The 21,487-nt window shown below is 36.1% G+C and overlaps 1 protein-coding gene and 1 long non-coding RNA gene across 6 annotated transcripts in view; one reads left to right on the forward strand and one right to left on the reverse strand.

Annotated features, from left to right (window-relative positions):
* The window catches only part of LOC100619241 (cation channel sperm-associated auxiliary subunit beta-like), a 249,570-nt gene that overhangs the window by 82,873 nt on the left and 145,210 nt on the right, over positions 1-21,487 (reverse strand). The gene's annotated exons all lie outside the window — the stretch shown is intronic.
* LOC107650550 (uncharacterized) overlaps positions 1-21,487 on the forward strand; it is a 133,757-nt gene that overhangs the window by 48,194 nt on the left and 64,076 nt on the right. The gene's annotated exons all lie outside the window — the stretch shown is intronic.

The following is a 21,487-nucleotide window of genomic DNA, read 5'->3' on the forward strand; positions in this document are numbered from 1 at the left end:
GCTGCTCAGGTGATAGCAACAGTTTTTAAGAGTTACCAATGATTTTTACTGATTTAGAAAAAACCATAACAAAGTTCATTTGGAAGAACAAAAGATCAAGGATATCCAGGGAAATAATGAAAAAAAAATACAAAGGAAGGGGGTCTTGCAGTCCCAGATCTCAGACTATATTACAAAGCAGCAGTCATCAAAACAATTTGGTACTGGCTAAGAGACAGAAAGGAGGATCAGTGGAATAGACTGGGGGCAAGCAACCTCAGCAAGACAGTATATGACAAACCCAAAGATCCCAGCTTTTGGGACAAAAATCCACTATTTCATAAAAACTGCTGGGAAAATTGGAGGACAGTGTGGGAAAGATTAGGCTTAGATCAACACCTCACACCCTACACCAAGATAAATTCAAAATGGGTGAATGACTTGAACATAAAGAAGGAAACTATAAGAAAATTAGGCGAACACAGAATAGTATACATGTCAGACCTTTGGGAAGGGAAATACTTCAAAACCAAGCAAGAATTAGAAAGAGTTACAAAATGCAAAATAAATAATCTGGATTACATCAAATTAAAAAGATTTTGTACAAACAAAACCAATGTAACCAAAATCAGAAGGGTAGCAACAAATTGGGAAACAATCTTCATAAAAACCTCTGACAAAGGTTTAATTACTCAAATTTATAAAGAACTAAATCAATTGTACAAAAAATCAAGCCATTCTCCAATTGACAAATGGGCAAGGGACATGAACAGGCAGTTCTCAGCCAAAGAAATCAAAACTATTAATAAGCACTTGAAAAAGTGCTCTACATCTCTTATAATCAGAGAGATGCAAATCAAAACAACTCTGAGGTATCACCTCACACCTAGCAGATTGGCTAACATGACAGCTATGGAAAGTAATGAATGCTGGAGGGGATGTGGCAAAGTGGGGACATTAATTCATTGCTGGTGGAGTTGTGAATTGATACAACCATTCTGGAGGGCAATTTGGAACTATGCCCAAAGGGCGATAAAAGAATGTCTGCCCTTTGATCCAGCCATAGCACTGCTGGGCTTGTACCCCAAAGAGATAATGGACAAAAAGACTTGTACAAGAATATTCATAGCTGCGCTCTTTGTGGTGGCCAAAAATTGGAAAATGAGGGGATGCCCTTCAATTGGAGAATGGCTGAACAAATTGTGGTATATGTTGGTGATGGAATACTATTGTGCTAAAAGGAATAATAAAGTGGAGGAATTCCATGGAGACTGGAACAACCTCCAGGAAGTGATGCAGAGTGAAAGGAGCAGAACCAGGAAAACATTATACACAGAGACTGATACATTGTGGTACAATCGAAGGTGATGGACTTCTCCATTAGTATCAATGCAATTTCCCTGAACAATCTGCAGGGATCTAAAAAAAATACTACCCACAAGCAGAGGATAAACTGTGGGAGTAAAAACACCGATGAAAAGCAACTGCTTGACTACAGGGTTGGAGGAGATAAGACTGAGGAGAGACTCTAAATGAACACTATAATGCAAATTCCAACAACAGGGAAATGGGTTTGAGTCAAGAACACATGTGATAACCAGTGGAATCATGCGTCGGCTATGGGAGGGGGAAAGGCGGGGGGGGGGGAGGGGAGGAAAAGAAAATGATCTTTGTTTCCAGTGAATAATGTATGAAAACGACCAAATAAAATAATGTTTAAAAAAAAAGTTACCAATGACCTCTTTTCTTATAGGGATACATATCATTTTAACTTATTGAGTCTCATAAAATTTTTGTTGTTGTTTTGTTTGTTTTTCCCCTTGTTTTTAATTACCTTTTAATGATTCTCTTGAGTTCTGTGGTTGGACATCAAATTTTCTGTTCAGGTCTGGTCTTTTATTTATGAATGCTTGGAACTCTTCTGTTGTGTTGAATGACCATACTTTCCCCTATAAGAATATAGTCAGTTTTGATGGGTATTTTATTCTTGGTTGTAGACCTAGTTCCCTTGCTTTCCGGAATATCGTATTCCATGCCTTTCGGTCCTTCAGTGTGGATGCATTCAGATCCTGTGTTATCCTCACCATGTTTCCATGGTATCTGAATGGCTTCTTCTTGGCAGCTTGTAATATCTTTTCTTTCATCTGATTGTTTTTTAATTTGGCTATAACATTTCTTGGTATTGTCAGTTGGGGATTAAATACAGAGAGTGATCTGTGGATTCTTTCAATCTCCACTTTCCCCTCTTGTTCTAGGATCTCAGGACAGTTTTCCTGGATAATTTCCTCTAGTATTATGTCCAGGCTTTTTCTTTTGTCGTGGTCTTCTGGTAGTCCAATTATTCTTAAATTGTCTCTTCTTGAATGATTTTCTAAATTGTCTGTTTTGTGAATGAGATGCTTCACATTTTCCTCAATTTTTTCATTCTTTTTGTTTTGTTTTATTGTGTCCTGCTGCCTTGTGAGGTCACTTGATTCTAGTTGTTGTATTTTGGTTCTTAAAGATTGGATTTCATCTCTGGCTTTTTGGTCATCTTTTTCCTTCTGGTCTGATTTTCTTTGAAGATCTTCTTTCATCCACTTTACCTCATCTTTCATCCTCTTTACCTCATCTTTCATCTCCTTTGCCTCATCTTTCATCTCCTTTGCCTCATTTTCCAGCTGGTTGATTTTGGCTTTCAAGACAACTATTTTCTTGTTTTAGTTCAAGTGCTTCTGTTTTCCAGATGACTTATCTTAATTTTTAAGTTATTTTCTCAATTGTCTTCAGCCTCTCTTAGTTGTATTTTGAGTTATTCCACAGCCTGTATCCAATTCGCTGGGATTTCTGGTTTATTGTTTGCTGATCTCTCCCCCTCTGTTCCATTTGCTGAGTAGTAGCTGTCTATTGTAGTTTCTTTTTTCTTTTTCTGTTGTTTGCTCATATTCACCCCTTCTTTACTCCCCGCATTTGTCTGTGCTCTTGTTCCTCTCATTTTCTTTGTTTTTTGCGGACTTCTATCAGTCTCCCCTCTTGGAGCTTTAACAGAAGATCTCTTGGTGTAGTCTCTGGGGGAGGGTTGTTGGGGGTTTGAGCTTCCCTGTCCTCTGGAGGCTTTTGATTGCCTTAAAGTCCAGCAGTCAATGAGGATGGGTGGGGAGCCTGGGTTTCCCTGGGTTCTGGAGACTTTTGATGGGATTATGTTTAGCTGGTTCTTTCAGAAGACTCTGCTTTCTAAGGGGGGAGGCGTTGTGGCCTCCCTGGGCTCTGAGGGCTCTTGATGGGATTAGGTTCAGCTTGTTTATACTGAATGAGCCCTAAAGCAAAAAACGTCCTCCTCCACAATCTGTGTTGAATGCCCGGAGACTGGCCCAGGTTGCTTTCAAGGTAAGCCCTTCCCTGGCCCTGTTTCTGTTCTTTTAGAAGCTCTGAGAGCTCCTGATGGGATTCGGTTCAGCTAGGGTGGGCTGAATGATCCCCGACCAAAAAAAAAAAAAAGAAAAAGAAAAAAAACCAACCTCCTTCTCCACAATCTTTGTTGAATGCCCAGAGACTGGCCCAGATTACTTTCAAGGTAAGCTCTTCGGAGCAAACCCTTTGCCGGCCCTAAGGTCTCTCTTCTTTCAGTAGCTCTGAGGGCTCCTGATGGGATTGGGTTCAGCTGGTGCCCTACAGTTGAGACCTCCCTTGAGACTCAGTTGGAAGGACCCAGCCACATGATTATCTCAATAGATGCAGAAAAAACCTTTGACAAAATACAACACCCGTTCCTATTGAAAACACCAGAAAGTATAGGAATAGAAGGGCCTTTCCTAAAAATAATAAACAGTGTATACCTAAAACCATCAGCAAACATCATCTGCAATGGGGAAAAACTCAAAGCCTTCCCAATAAGATCAGGAGTCAAACAAGGATGCCCATTATCACCTTTATTATTTAATATTGTACTAGAAACATTAGCAGTAGCAATTAGAGAAGAAAAAGAAATTGAAGGTATTAAAATTGGCAATGAGGAGACCAAGCTGTCACTCTTTGTGGATGATATGATGATTTACTTAAAGAATCCCAGGGAATCAACCAAAAAGCTAATTGAAATAATCAACAACTTTAGCAAAGTTGCAGGATACAAAATAAACCCACATAAGTCATCAGCATTTCTATATATCTCCAACCCAGTTCAGCAGCAAGAATTAGAAAGAGAAATTCCATTTAAAGTCACCCAAGACAATATAAAATACTTAGGAATCTATTTGCCAAGACAAACAGAGGAACTATATGAACACAAATACAAAACACTCTCCACACAATTAAAACTAGATCTAAACAATTGGAAAAACATTGATTGCTCATGGATGGGATGAGCTAACTAATAAAAATGACCATCCTACCCAAACTTATCTATCTATTTAGTGCCATACCCATTGAACTACCAAAAAACTATTTTACTGAATTAGAGAAAACCATAACAAAGTTCATTTGGAAGAATAAAGGATCAAGGATATGCAGGGAAATAATGAAAAAAAAAATACAAAGGAAGGTGGCCTTGAAGTCCCAGATCTCAAACTATATTACAAAGCAGCAGTCATCAAAACAATTTGGTACTGGCTAAGAGAAAGAAATAAGTATCAGTGGAATAGACTTGGGGTAAATGACCTCAGTAAGACAGTCTTTGACAAACCCAAAGACCCAAGCTTTGGGGACAAAAATTCAGTATTTGATAAAAACTGCTGGGAAAATTAGAAGGCAGTGTGGGAGAGATTAGGTTTGGATCCACACCTCACACCCTACACCAAGATAAACTCAGAATGGACGAATGACTTGAATATAAAGAAGGAAACTATAAGTAAATTAGGTGAACACAGAATAGTATACATGTCAGAACTTTGGGAAGGGAAATATTTTAAAACCAAGCAAGACTTAGAGACACAAAATGCAAAATAAATAATTTTGACTACATCAAATTAAAAAGTTTTTGTACAAACAAAACCAATGTAACTAAAATTAGAAGGAAAGCAACAAATTGGGAAACAATATTTATAACAAAAACCTCTGACAAAGGTATAATTACTCAAATCTATTGAGCTAAACCAGTTGTACAAAAAATCAAGCCATTCTCCAATTGACAAATGGGCAAGGGACATGAATAGGCAATTTTCAGCTATAGAAATCAAGACTATTAATAGGCACATGAAAAAGTGTTCTAATTCTCTTATAATCAGAGAGATGCAAATCAAAACAACTTTGAGGTATCACCTCACACCTAGCAGATTGTTCAACATGACAGCAAAGGAAAGTAATGAATGCTGGAGGGGATGTGGCAAAGTAAGGACATTAATGCATTGCTGGTGGAATTGTAAATCGATCCAACCATTCTGGAGGGCAATTTATGCCCAAAGGGCAATAAAAGACTGTCTGCCCTTTGATCCAGCCATAGCACTGCTCGGCTTGTACCCCAAAAAGATAATAAGGAAAAAGGCCTGTACAAGAATATTCATAGCTGCACTCTTTGTGGTGGCCAAAAATTGGAAAATGAGGGGATGCCCTTCAATTGGGGAATGGCTGAACAAATTGTGGTATATGTTGGTGATGGAATACTATTGTGCTAAAAGGAATAATAAAGTAGAGGAATTCCATGGAGACTGGAACAACCTCCTGGAAGTGATGCAGAGTGAGAGGAGCAGAACCAGGAGAACATTGTACACAGAAACTAATACACTGTGGTACAAGAGAACATAATGGACTTCTCCAGTAATGGCTTCACAATGTCCCTGAACAACCTGCAGAGATCTACGAGAAAAAAAAAAAAACTATCCTCAAGCAGAGGACAAACTGAGGGAGTAAAAACACCAAGGAAAAGCAACTGCTTGACTACAGAGGTTGAGGGGACATGATCAAGGAGAGACCCTAAATGAGCTCCCTAATGCAAATACCAACAACAAGGAAATGGGTTCAGAGCAAGGACACATGTGATACCCAGATGAATCCCTCATTGGCTAGGGAAGGGGGGGGGAGGGAGTTGAGGAGGAGGAAAAGAAAATGATCTGTTTCCAATGAACAATGTATGAAAATGACCAAATAAAATAATGTTAAAAAAATTTCCAGTCCAAAACAATTTAGAAGGTTGGCAAAAAATGTCTGACTCACTGGGGTGAGATTGGAATATAGTCTAACATGGGCCACACCTCAGCATACTAGCAACAGGCCTTGGGGTGGTTGAATCAGCATTTATGGCTGATACTTCCTCAGCTCTCAGTTCACATGTAGTAAGGTGGTCAGAACATTGGTCAAAAGGGGACTATAGGACACACCTTTTGTGAGCAATGGGTTCAGGTCTGTGTTGCATTGCCTATACATTGTTCTAAATCACAGTCCTAGACTTAGGCGGAGTAGAAGGATGAGGGGCCCCATTCACAATCCCAAGTTGGAAAAGAGTGCTTATGCTCACTCACAGAAAATAGCAAAGGCCAAGAGGATATTGACTACATCTCTCCTTAGATAATACCACCTTAGAAGAACTAAAACTTACAGATTCTCAGAACTATCTCTGAACATATAAGCATAAAATTTTGAAGATTGAGACAATATCCACTACACTTGAGCAATAGAGCCCAACATTAATATAAATTTAAAAGTCAAGAAAAAAGGTTTTTAAAGAAGCAAACATAAAAAAGAACCTGATTAAATAAAGTTAATGTGGTGTCAGGGAATATGAGATAGAAACTCAGAACACAATGAGATCAAAATAGTTACATGAAAAGTCTCAAAGAAAGATATAAATCAGTCTGAGACCCTGGATGAACTCTTACAAAATGTTTTTTAATTAAAGAGACAGAGTAAAAATGAGGAAATGCAATGAATATGATGCAAAAAAAGAATAGCTAGGTAAAGGGGTAACAAAAATGTCCTGAAGAAAATAATAACTTAAGAAACAGAATAGGACAAATGTTAAAAGAAGCACAAAAATCTATTAGAAAGAATTCTTTAAAAAGCATAATTTATGAAATGGAAAAGATATTTAAAAGCTTAGGGAAGAATAGAATTCCTTTTAAACTAGAATTGGACAAATGAAAAATGAGATTAAAAGCTCACAGAAGAAAACGATTTCTTAAAAATACAAATTGGGTAGATACAAATTAATTACTATATAAGGTACTAAGAAAAAATAAAAAGAAAAAGTAGAAGAAAATATGAAATACCTCAACAGGAAAACAACTGACCTTTAAAAAAGATCAAGAAGAAGTTTTTTTTTTTTAATCTTAACCTTACATCTTAGAATCAATACTGTGTATTGGTTCCAGGACAGAAGAGCAGCAAGAGCTAGGAAATGGGGGCTAAGTGACTTACCCAGAGTTACACAGCTAGGAAGTGTCTGAGGCCAGATTTGAACCTAGGACCTCCTGTCTCTAAGCCTGGTTCTCCATTCACTGAACCACCTAGATGCCCCCCAAAGAAGAATTATTAAAGTATTTGAAAGTCATGATTTTAAAAGAGCCTAGAAATCATATTTGAAGAAGTTCCTAAGGAAAACTGTTCTGGGGTGAATGAATGAAAAAATTAAAATGGAATTTGAAAAAATCTACAAATTTCCTACTGAAAGAAATCACAAAATTAAAACTCACATAAATAATATAGTCAAATTCAAGAGTTCCCAGATGAAGGAGAAAATATTATAAAAAGCCTGAAGGAAATAATTCAAATATCATGGAGCCATAGTCAGGATAAAAAAGATTTAACAGCTTTCACATTAAAGAATCAAAGGTCTAGGAATATGATATTCTAAAGGGCAAAGGGGATTAGATTATTCTTCAGATGAAAAACTGGATATTCAGTGAAACAGAGAATTCTCAAGCATTCCTGATAAAAAGAACAGAGCCAAATAGAAAAAAAAAATTGATTCTCAAATATAATATTCAAGGAAAGCATAAAAAAGTAAATAGGAAAGAGTAATAATAAGAGATTCAATAAGGCTAAACTATTTATAGCCTACCTGTTAATACATATCATGGCAACTAGAAGGAGTATATATAGACAGAGTTCTTGGGTATTAGTTGAAATCAAAAGGAAATCAATAAGATTAAATATTTAGGAGGGGTGGAATTAAGATGGTGGCGTAGGGGCAACAAAAGTTCAGACTTCTGAAAACCCTTCCTTACCAATTATAAACTGAATGCTCCTAGGGGACTGAAAATCAATCCTAACAACAAGACAGGGCCAACGAACCCCCTGCCCCTTGCTGGACTCAATTCAAAAGGTACACCCCCCCAAAAAAGCCAGAATTTGAGAACACTATGGTTTAAGGGGAAGGAAGAAGGAAGGTCCCAGGACACGCCCCCCCAAAGCACTAAGCCTCCAGGTGGCAGCAGGGATCTCTGGGGAGGCAAAGGCAATAGTCTTAAGGGAGTACCATGTGGAAAGGGCTGTGCCAGGCTCAGAGCATCCAGCACAGGCAGTGGGGAAAGAGCTGGAGAGGGAGCATAGAAAGGGCAGCCTGGTCACAGTCTCAGAGTCACTCCATATTGCTCCAGCCTTCCAGGAAAGAGCAGAAATAATAAACTCAACCTTCTCAGATCACAATACAATGAAAATAATAATTAGTAATGGTACATGGAGAGGTAAATCAAAAATTAATTGGAAATTAAACAATACAATTCTCCAAAACCAGTTAGCCAAAGAACAAATCACAGAAACAATAATTTCATTGGAGAAAATGACAATGATGAAACATCATTTCAAAACCTATGGGATTCGGCCAAAGAAGTACTCAGGGGTAGATTTATATCCTTGAGTTCATATATAAACAAATTAAGAAGGGCAGAGGTCAATGAATTGGGCATTCAAATTTAAAAAAAAAAACTAGAAAGTGAACAAATCAGAATCCTCAGATGAAGACTAAATTAGAGATCCTAAAAATCGAGGGCAAAATTAATAAAATTGAAACTCAAAGAACTATTGTTTTAACTAAATGAGACTAGAAGCTGGTACTTTGAAAAAACAAATAAAATAGACAAATCACTGGTCAATCTAAATAACAAAAGGAAAGAAGAAAACCAAATTGACGGTATCCAAGATGAAAAGGGAGATCTCACCTCTCATGAAGAGGAAATTAAGGCAATCATTAAAAACTATTATGTCCAATTATATGGCCACAAATATGGCAATCTAAGTGATATGGATGAATACTTACAAAAATATAAATTGCCTAGACTAAAAGAAGAAGAAATAAATTACCTAAACAACCCCATATCAGAAAAAGAAATTGAAGAAGCCATCAAAGAACTCCCTAAGAAAAAATCCCCAGGTCCAAATGGATTCACAAATGAATTCTATCAAACATTCAAAGAACAACTAATCACAATATTATACAAACTATTTGAGAGAATATGCAAAGAAGGAGTTCTACCAAATTCCTTTTATGACACAAATATGGTACTGATTCCAAAGCCAGGCAGGTCAAAAACAGAGAAAGGAAACTTTAGACCAATCTCCTTAATGAATATAGATGCAAAATCTTAAATAGGATACTAGCAAAAAGACTCCAGCAAGTCATCACAATGGTTATTCACTATGACCAGATAGGATTCATACCAGGAATGCAAGGATGGCTCAATATTAGGAAAACCATCCAGATAAATGACAATATTAACAAGGAAACTGACAAAAAATCACATGATTATCTCAATAGACACAGAAAAAGCCTTTGGCAAAATACAACACCTATTCCTACTGAAAACACCAGAAAGTATAGGAATAGAAGAGCCTTTCCTAAAAATAATAAACAGTATATATCTAAAACCATCAGCCATCATCATTTGCAATGGGGATAAATTAGATGCATTCCCAATAAGATCAGGAGTGAAGCAAGTATGCCCATTATCACCTCTATTATTTATCACTGTACTAGAAAAACACTAGCAGTAGCAATTAGAGAAGAAAAAGAAATTAAGCTATCACTCTTTGCAGATGATATGATGGTCTACTTAAAGAATCCTAGAGAATCAACCAAAAAGCTAGTGGAAATAATCAATAACTTTAGCAAAGTAGCAGGATACAAAATAAACCCACATAAGTCAACAGCATTTCTATATATCTCCAACACATCTCAGCAGCAAGAATTAGAAAGAGAAATTCCATTTAAAGTCACCCAAGACAATATAAAATACTTAGGAATCTATATGCTGAGACAAACACAGGAACTATATGAACACAACTACAAAACATTCTCCACACAATTAAAACTAGATCTAAACAATTGGAAAAACATTAATTGTTCATGGGTACAATGAGCTAAAATAATAAAAATGGCATCCTACTAAAATCGATTTACTTATTTAGTGCCATATCCATTGAACTACCAAAAAAACGTTTTTACTGAATTAGAAAAAGCCATAACAAAGTTCATTCAGAAGAACAAAAGATCTAGAGAAATCATGAAAAAAATGAGAAGGAAGTAGGACTTGCAGTCCAAGATCTCAAACTATACTATAAAGCAGTGTTCATCAAGACAATTTGGTACTGGCTAAGAAACAGAAAGGAGGATCAGAGGAATAGACTTGGGGTAAGTGACCTCAGCAAGATAGTCTATGATAAGCCCAAAGATCCCAGCTTTTGGGACCAAAACCCACTATTTGATAAAAAAAAAAAACTGCTGGGAAAATTGGAAGACAGTATGGGAGAGACGAGGTTTGGATCAACATCTCACACCCACACCAAGATAAACTCAGAATGGGTGAATGACCTGAATATAAAGAAGGAAACTATGAGCAAATTATGTGAACACAGAATAGTATACGGAAAGACTTTTAAACCAAGCAAGAGCTAGAAAAAAATCACAAAATGTAAAATCAATAATTTTGATAACATCAAATTAAAACGGTTTTGTACAAACAAAACAAATACATCCAAAATTAGAAGGGAAGCAACAAATTGGGAAACAATCTTCGTTACAAAAACCTCTGACAAACGTCTACTTACTCAAATTTATAAAGAGCTAAACCAGTTGTACCAAAAATCAAGCCATTCTCCAATTGATAAATGGGCAAGGGACATGAATAGGCAATTTTCAGCTATAGAAATCAAAACTGAAAAAGTGTTCTAAATCTCTTATAATCAGAGAAATGCAAATCAAAGCAACTCTGAGGTATCCCCTCACAGCTAGCAGAATGGCTAACATGACAGCAAAGGAAAGTAATGAATGCTGGAAGGGATGTGGCAACATTAATACATTGCTGATGGAGTTGTGAATTGATCCATCTATTCTGGAGGGCAATTTAAGCGCCAAAGGGTGCTTAAAGACAGTCTGCTCTTTGATCTAGCCATAGCACTGCTGGGCTTGTACCCCAAAGAGATAATAAGGAAAAAGAGATGTACAAAAATATTCATAGCTGTGCTCTTTGTGGTGGCAAAAATTTGGAAAATGAGGGAATGCCCTTCAATTGGGGAATGGCTGAACAAATTGTGGTATATGTTGGTGATGGAATACTATTGTGCTCAAAGGAAAAATAAGGAGGAGGAATTCCATGGGAACTGGAACAATCTCCAGGAAATGATGCAGAGCGAGAGGAGCAGAACCAGGAAAACATAGTATACAGAGACTGATAAATCAAATGTAATGGACTGTTCCATTAGTGGCAATGCAGTGATCCTGAACAACTTGGAGGAATCTATGAGGAAAACCACTATCCACATTCAGAGGAAAAACTTTGGGAGTAGAAACATAGAAGAAAAACAACTGCTTGAATACATGGGATGAGGGGAAATGACTGGAGAGGTAGACTCTAAATGAACATCCTAATGCAATCATCAACAGCATGGAAATAGGTTCTGATCAAGGATACAAGTAATACCCAATGAAATTGCGCGTCGGCTGCGGGAAGGGTGGGTGGAGGGGAGGGAAAGAAATATTGTGATTAGTGTAACCAAGGAATAATGTTCTAAACTGACTAAATAAATTAATTCAAATTGAAAAAAAAACAAAATAAATAAGGTTAAATATTTATAAAGAAGTATTTTCAAATCAAGTAAGTGATTTTACATTTCTATATTGAATTTTACTTTTTAAAAGGTTCAGCACATCATCCTAGATTAGCAAGATATTTCCAATTCCAACTCTTCTCATCAACATATTATCAATATCTTTCAATCTCATGTCTTCTCAAAATTTTAAAAGTAAGACATCAATTGTAGTGTTAAAATTATTCCCTAGTTAGTATTACTTCTCAGAGATCAGTGGTGATTAAAAGTCAAATGCCATCGACTTTCCAGTAAGAGTAAAAAGGCCAGTACTTAATCAAATTTTCTATACTTAAATGGGCATATGCAAGATGAATGTAGAACTTCCCATTGATTAACTCCTTTAATTGAAATTATCATCTTCAAATAATAAAAGCTTATTAGATGCATAGTAAAAAAACTGGAAGGCATCCCATGTGCATATTAAAGACTGCTCCAAATAGCTAATTACAAGGGTAATGGAATCAAACCAACATTGAAGTTTTCAACTCATACTTTGCAAATCAGTGAAATACTCAATATTGGAAGGGTTAGATAATAGGCACACTAGTTTATTATTGGTGGAGCTTTGTATCTTTATGGCCATTTTGGAGAGCAATTGTATACATAAATAAAATTGCTTAAATATTTATATTTCCTTTAACATAGAAATTCCAAGAGAATTTCCAAGGAAAACATTAATAAGAATAAAGTTTCCATAGTCACCTAATTACTGATAACTAATTTTTGTTATTAAAATAATGAACTGGCAAAAGAAATTGTGGTATATGAATATAACACGAAGTTAATATGCTTTAAGGCACAACAGATCTGATGAATAAAGAGAAACAGAAAAGATTATGGAATCTAATCTGGTGAAGTAAGCAATTTCAGCAAACCAGCATATACAATGATTATAATAATAAATAAAACCTCAAAACAATAAAGTTAATGCTTCAAAATTATAAAAGCAAGCATAACCCCAAAGAGATATGAGAAGACAGTTCTATATCATTTCTTTGTAGAAATTGTAAGTCCATAGTTGTCTTTCATTGTATATATTTTAGACTTTTTCAATGAAATGATTAGTCTTACTGATTTTTAAAAACATTTCTCTTTGTCTCTGGTTTGCTCTGTGTCTCTCCACCCATCACACACACACACACACACACACACACACACACACACACACACCACCACCCCCATGTGTGTACACACGTGTGTGTGTGTGTGTATGTGTGTGTGATCTAAGAGGCCAGAGGGAGAGGGATATTGAGGAAATTTCCAAATATGTATGAAACAAAAAATACAATAATTATTATATAAAAAGAAAAAAATTGACATTTTGAACAGTGAATGAACTTCACAAAATATATAAGAAGGAAATTTTTTGGAGGTGATATAATTTTAAAAACACCCAGGTAGAGATGTTCAATTATTTTAAAGAGGAAATATGTTTAAAAATAAAGGAAAAAAGGTCCAGATATTAGATTTTGAAATTGGACCTATTACATCAGGTATGTAGTATTACCAATAATATTTTATGTAATCAATTTGTCAATTGTATTTTGTCATTTTCCCCTCTCAGCAAGGATGAAAAATTTCCCGAGATATTATTCTAAATTCATAAAAAGAAAAAAATTCAAGTTATTCATTGGTAGATACATTAAATTTTTGTTATTTAAAAGGCATTTGACTTACAAGAGCAAAATCAAATCTTAAAGTGTTTAATCCAATTAGCAATCTCACATACATTTATTAGTATTATATAAAACTTTTTCATTATACAGAGAGTGATAAATATGATAGAATAAAAAGAAGTAATATAAACAAGTTTTAACCTATAACTACACTCCAACAAAGATCAAGGAAGAGCACAATATTGAGTAGAAATAGGAAAATCCAAGGAGATATCCAAGTGGATTATTTTTCTACCACATTTCAGCAGTCGGGTGTATGAGATAATTTGGGATGGGAGTCTAGTTTTTAAAAAACCACATGGTATCAAATTGGAGCCTGTGATCCAAGGCCAGACATATCTGATAGTGATAGGGGTTTAGACAAAGAACATTTAGTAGAAAGTAAGAATAAAAGCCTGAGGAACAACATGTAATAAATGATAGTTTTGGAATACTATTGTGCTATGTGAAATGATAAGCAGGATAATTTCAGAAAAATCAGGAAAGACATGAACTAATGAAAGGTGAAATGAGAAGAACCAGAAAATACTGTAAAGCGTAACAATATTTCTTGAACTGTGAATAACCTAGTTAATCTTAGCAATGCAGTGATCCTAGTAAGTCCCAGAGACTTATAATGAAAAATGCCATCTGCCCTATTGGAATTCTAATGAGAAACAAAACTACAGTCACTCTGCCCAGATTCAAGTCAAGTTCAAGAGATGGCAAAGTTCATACCAAGAGCAAATTGGTTAAACATCATCATAGACCAGACAACTTTAGGTTCATTGAATATTTTAAGGTCACTGTCTTAAGCTTTTCCTGAGATCACTGAAGAACATAGCACTCACAATCTAAATAATTCAGCATCAGGATCCTAGATAACATAAACCAGAACCAAAAAAGGCCAAACATTCTTGCTATAAATGCACAGAGACTGTCCTTTAAACAAATTCCTCATCCAAAAAGTATAGTTCAAAGAATTATTAAACCAGCAAAAAAAAAATTTTCTACAGAAGTCATTTTGGAAGCCCATGAAATCAAAAGCTGAAGTCTCAAAGAAAATAATAGTCTGCATTATCTATCTTAACTAGATTTCCTGGAAGCCATTAAATAATTGTTCTTACTAATTCTAAATTACTTTAAATTATTTAAGAATTATAGGAAAGAAATGAAAAATGAGAGCCTTAACATAAAAATTTGGAATGGCAAATAATAGCTTCAGACAAGAAATACGATTTTATCCAAAATAACACAAATCCTGAAAATTAGAATTGAAACAAAAATAAATTGATGAATCAAGAGACAATAAGAAATATTAAAAACAAATCAAGTTAACTGACTGAACATTAGCAGTAAGTTGTTTCTCATCAAAAAATAACAGACTTGGAAAACAAATCAACAAGAGATTTTTTAAAGAATCATTGAACTACTAAAAGCAATTACCAAAAAGGTTGTGTTCATATATTTCAAGAAATCATGAAGGAAAACTGTGTAGACCTCTTAGAATCAGAGAAAATATAAAGTATTGATTTCCTGAAAGAAACTCTGAATGAATCTTATAGGATTGTAATAGAAATATCACACCTCAAATCTAACCCTGGAAATGCCAGGCCTTGGAGGTAAGGTTCAAATCTCCATAGCACTGGACACACTAGGGTTTCTGACAGGGCAGTGAAGATTGCCCCATAGCAAAAACAAACAAACAAACAAACAAAAACACCAAAAACCTGTGAGCCAGAAGCTAAGATAGAAATGGACAGCAACTTGTAGGACTTCCAGTCCTCAAGAGAGAAAATGAATAAACAACAGCAAAGAAAGCTCTTGTCTTTGGAGAAATTTCTATGGAGAAAAGGAGCCAAAAACCAGAAGCATTAAGAGATGATGAGAAACAAGAAAACACATGAAAACTCTCCAAAAAAAAATGGAAACTGGTCAAAATTCCTGAAGAACTCAAAAAGGAGTTCAAAAACCAAATAAGATAGTTAGAAGAAAAATGGGAAGAAAAGTGGGGAAAAGAAATGAAAGTAATGCAAAAGGAAATTACCGCTTAAGAAGCAAAATTGGTCAAATTGAAATAGAGACACAGAAATTTAAAAAAGGGAAATAAACATATTAAAAACTAGAATTGAACTTCTGAAAGAACAGGCAAAAATGTCCAATGATGAAGAGTGACACTAAAAGTAGAATAGACCAAATGGAAAAGGTGGTAAAAAAATTCATGGATGAAAATCAGTCTTTAGAAACAAGAATTGGGCAAGTAGAAGCTAATGATTTCTCAAAACATCAAGAAATAATAAAATAAAATGACAAGAAAGAAAAAATAGAAGAAAGTGTGAAATATTCTCAATTGATCTGGAAAACAGATCTAGCAGAGAAAATTTGAGAAGTATTCAATTACCTGAAAGTCATGATCAAAAAAGAAAAAAAAAGTCTAGACATCATATGACAAGAAATTATCCAAGAAAACTGCACTGATAATTTTGAACAAGAGGGAAAAATAGATATTGAAAGAATCTACTGGTCACCCCCAAATGATAACTCCCAGGAATGATATAGCCAAGTTCAAGAGCATCAAAGCCAAAGTAAAATACTGCATGTGGCCAGAAAGAAATAATTTAAATATGATAAGAGCTCCAGGCAGAATTACACAAGATATGGCAGTTTCCATAATGAAGGACATCAAGACTAAGGATATAATGTTTTGGAAAGCAAGAGAATTAGGTCTAAGACAAAGAATCACCTACCAATCAAAACTGACTATATGCTTTCAGGGGAAAGTATGAGTATTTAATAAAATCAAAGATTCCCAAGTGTTCCTAAAGAAAAGACCAGAATGAAATAGAAAATTTGATGTCCAAATACAAAATTCAAGAGAACCATAAAGAGGTAAATAAGAAAAAGAAAAAAAATTAAGGGTTTCAACAAGTTCAAATTAATTATATTCCTATATGGAAATATGATATCTGTATCTCTAAAAAAAGTATTTATCATTATCTTAGTAGTTGGAATAAATATGCACAGGCATAGGGTATGATATTAATCTGTTCCAGATGATATGTAAAAAAATTACGGGTAAAAAAGAGGATCATATTAAGAGAAATGAAAAGAAAGAAATAAAATTACATAAATTATACCACATAAATAGTCACTTGGTGGGGAGAGAATACTGTAACAAGGAGGGGAGGATGAGGGTGGTGTCAGATAATACTTAAACTTTAATCTCATTAGAATCAGTTCAGAGAGAGAAGAGTCAAATTCATTGGGGGTATAGAATGATATCTTATCCTATAGAGAAGTAAAAGGAGAATAAGGAAGACTGATGTGGGGCCAGGAGTAATATAAGGGAGGGAAATTTGGGGTGGGGGGTATTAAAAGACCATAAGAGAAGTAAAAGAGAGGTGGTAGGAAGGGGAATGAAATAAGGGAGGGGGAAAGGGAGACTGATTAAAAACAAAACACTGGTGTGGAAGGGAAGAGTGAAAGGAGAAAGGGCAAGACTAAAGGAGGAAACCAAAATGATGTGGAATACACAGACAGTAATCATAACTGTGAATGTGAATGGAATGAACTCACCCATAAAATGGAAGCAGGTAGCAGAGTGGATTAAAAACCAAAATGATACCATATGTTTTGCATAAGAAATACATTTGAGGCAGGTAGACAAAGAGAGTAAAAGGAAGAGGCTGGAGCAGAATTTATATGGCATCAACCTATAAAAAGAAGACAAGAGTAGCAATCATGATCTCAGACAAAGCTAAAACAAAAATTGATCTGATTAAAAGAGATAAGGAAGGTAATTACAACCTTATAAAAGACAGTATAGATAATGAAGTATCACTACTCAACATATATGCACCAAATGGTATAGCATCCAAATTTTTAAAGGAGAAAGTATTAGAGTTTAAGGAGGAAATAGATAGTAAAACTATACTACTGGGAGACCTCAAACTTCCCCTATCAGATCTAGAAAAATAAAACCAAAAAATAAATAAGAAAGTAGTAAGAGAAGTGAATGAAATGCTAGGAAAAAACTAGACCTGGAGAAAATTGAATAGGGATAAAAAGGAATATACTGACTTTTCAGTAACACATGGTACATATACAAAGGATTGACCACGTACTAGGACAAAAAAAACATAGCAAACAAATGCAAAAAAGCAGAAATAATAAATATAACATTTTCAGATCATAATGTAATAAAAACTATAATTAGTAAGGGTTCATGGAAAAGCAAATTAAAAATTAATTGGAAATTGAGTAATCTAATTCTTCAAAACTAGTTAGTTAAAGAACAAATCATCGAAACAATTACAGATTTCATTGAAGTGAATGACAATGAGGAGATAATATGTCAAAATTTATGATATACAGTCAAAGCAGTACTCAGGGAAAAATTTATGTCACTGAGTGCCTATATCAAAAAAAAGAGAGAGAGAGAGAAAGATCAATAAATTGGGCAAGTATAAAAAAAAACCTAGAAAAAGAACAAATTAAAAATCCTCAGATACATACCAATTTGGAAATTAATAAAATTAAAAGTAAAAGAACTATTATTTAAATAAAAAAGACTAGGAGCTGTTTCATTTGAAAAAAAAACAAATAAAATACATAAAGTATGGGTGAATATATTAAAAAAGAGAATCAAATTAACAGTATCAAAAATTAAAAGGACCATCTCACCTCTAATGAAGAGGACATTAAGGCAATTATTAAGAGCAAAATAGTATACAACTTGTATTGTGCCCAAAGAACATCTCATCATCATAATCTTGGTGAGATTTTGATTGTACTAGTTTCAGGTATTCAGCTTTCTCACTTGTGTCCCACACATCCCCTTCTTCATCTACCTCTTCATAAACAACAGAAGGAAAAATGTTTAAGCAAATTTTCTGTGGAGCTGTGGTACTGGCAGCCATTACTGGATTTTGGGTCTATAATATACTTTATAGCAGAATGACCCACATGATTTTTGATTCTCTGGATTAAATTGGCAATTATTTTACTTGCTTGTAGTCTCTCTTTGACTCTTTGAGGAAGGACACTGGCCTGGTGTCACTAGTATCCTTGTTTAGTCAGACCTTGTGGTGAGTGTTAAAAAACTGACTGATTTCTCTTTTAAGACTCAGGTCTAGGCCATATTGGCTTGAGGCCCTTCATAATTAAACCTTTCTTACTCTCTCTCTCTTTCTTTGATTACTCATTGTATTGTTAATTAAAATCTCTATAAAACCCAATTGACTTGGGTATTTGAATAATTGAGAATATTTCCCTGGCGACCACCTTATATTTGATTTTAAAACCCAAGACACTGTAGTGAAACATATTTCTGCAGTCAAATTTACTCACCCTCTCTTATATCTATCACAATTTATATCTTCCACTATTTTAATCACTACAGTTTAAGACCTCAACCATTTTAATCTCACATTTTCTTGGTGGGCCATGAGAACACAGTCATCTGCAAAGAGAGCTTCCAGGATGAGTCTCTCTGTTGTCTTTGTTTTTGCAGTCAGGCGGTGAAGGTCGAATAGTGAGCCATCCAGTCAGTATTTGATGTAGACGCCCAGGTCTAGATCCTTCACAGCATGTCATAATACTTGGATGAAGTATAGGTTGAATAGTACCAGAGCGAGGACACAGCCTTGTTTCACGCCATTGGAGATGTTGAAGCGATCGGAAGTCTCTCCACCAGATAGGACTTCCCCTGTCAAGTCGACATGAAAGAGCTGGATCAGTTTGACAAATTTTGCTGGGCAACTGAGCTTGCTAAGGATCACCCACAATGCATCCCTGTTCACTGTGTTGAACACCTTCGTCAGGTCTATGAAGACAATGAAGAGACTCAGGTTCTGCTCAAGGCATTTTTCCTGCATTTGCCTCACCATGAAGACCATGTCAATGGTGCTGCGATCTGGTCAGAAGCCACATTGTGATTCAGGCAGGTTCTGCCCTGAAACCAGATGACAGGAGTCTGTTGAGTATAACACAAGCGAGGATCTTTCCACCAGTGGAAAGTAATGAGATGCCTCTGTAGTTGTCACAGGCTGCTCGTGCACCTTTGTTCTTGTATAGGGCTACGATGGAGGCATCTCTGAGTTCTGGGGGCACATCTTCCTCTTCCCATATGCTGGTCAGCACTATGTGGAATGCCTGAAGCACCTTTCCCTTTAAGGCCTTGTACACCTCGGTTGGGATCCCATCTTTACCGGGTGCCTTGCCTGTACTCATTTGTTTAATGGCTTTTTGGACTTCCCTCCATTGAATGAGGGACGTCAAGTTGTTCAATGGTGCGGTTTTGGGGGATCTGGTCAAGGGTGCGAAGAGGGTCGGTTGAGAAGCTGACTGAAGTGTTCTTTCCACCTGTTGCTGATGCCTTTTTTATCTTTTATGAGAGTGTCACCATCAGAGGATAGCAAGGGAGTGGTGGTGGGTTTTAATGGCCCATAGACAGTCTTGAGGGCACTGAAAAATTGTTTATAGTTTTTCATATGAGCAAAGCGCTGGATTTCTTCTGCCTTTTTTTTCCTCACCATCAGTCTTGCATCTTCCTGATCTCACGCTGTGCCATGGCTTAGAGAGACTTTAATCTGTCCTTTTTAGGAGCAGAGTTTGGGTCATTTTGCCACTCCATAAAGGCTTTGTTCTTTTTGCTCAATAGGTCTTCAATAGCAGTGTTGTTCTCCTTGAACCAGTCCTGGTGGTTGCATTGTTTGGGGCCTAGGACTGCCTTTGATGTTTCCTTCACTGCATCTCTGAACTGGTTCCATTTCACGTTTGAGCTTCCAGTGAGTGGTCCCTTGACAGACAGCTTATCGTCCAGGCAGGACTGGAATGTTTGTGACTCATGTTGTAAAATGTGCAAACTATCTGGGTGTGTTTTGGATGGCGAGGCGCAATGCACATTTGAAGAGTCGCTCTAACCAATCAGTGGTCTGTCCAGCATTCAGCTCCTCTCATGGCTCTGGTGATCTGTACATCCTGGATGTCTCGCCAGCATACAATGATGTAGTCAATGAGATGCCACTCTTTTGATCGTGGGTGCATCTATGTTGTTTTATATTTGTTTGCCATTCTGAACACAGTGTTCGTGATGGTGAGTTCGAACTCTGAGCATTTGCTGAGTAGCAGTAGGCCGTTGTTGTTCATTTTGCCCATGCCGTGTTTGCCAAGCACTCCTTTCCATCTTTCATGGTCCTGGCCAACACAAGCATTGAAGTCTCCCAGTAATATCAGCTTGTCATTGGTGGGCACTGAGTGCAGGATGGCACTCAGGACAGAGTAGAACTGCTCGATGGTCTCCTCTGTGCTGGTCAGTATAAGGGCATATGCGCTGATGATTGTGGCATACCGGTCTTTGCTGAGAGGCAAACAGATCTTCATGAGCCTCTCGCTGATGCCCAGAGGCAAGTCTGGCAGCTGTTTAAGCAAGTTGGTCTTGATGGCCAGGCCAACACCGTGGATTCTTTCTTCATTTGTGGCTCTACCTTTCCAGAAGAAGGTATATCCAGTGGTGGGTTCGCTGAGTGATCCCTCTTCTGGTAAGCGTGTTTCACTTAATACTGCGATGTCGATGTTATATCACACCAGTTCTTTACCAATATTGGAAATACCACCAATTATATGACAATATGACAATCTAGGTGAATTGCCTAGATTAACAAAAGAGAAATTCCTCCTACTAATGCAGTTTGACACTTTTTTTTTGTAATATATAGTCTTAAGTAGTTTCCTAAAGTATAGAGAGGTTAAATGGCTTGCCCAGGGCACATAGCCATTATACAAAAGATTTGAATCCAGATCTTCCTGGCTTTCAGGGTGGTTATCATTTAATTATATTAGGCAGCCTTTCCATGGTAAAG

The sequence above is a fragment of the Monodelphis domestica genome, chromosome 1, assembly GCF_027887165.1.
Source record: "Monodelphis domestica isolate mMonDom1 chromosome 1, mMonDom1.pri, whole genome shotgun sequence".
Lineage (NCBI taxonomy): Eukaryota > Metazoa > Chordata > Mammalia > Didelphimorphia > Didelphidae > Monodelphis > Monodelphis domestica.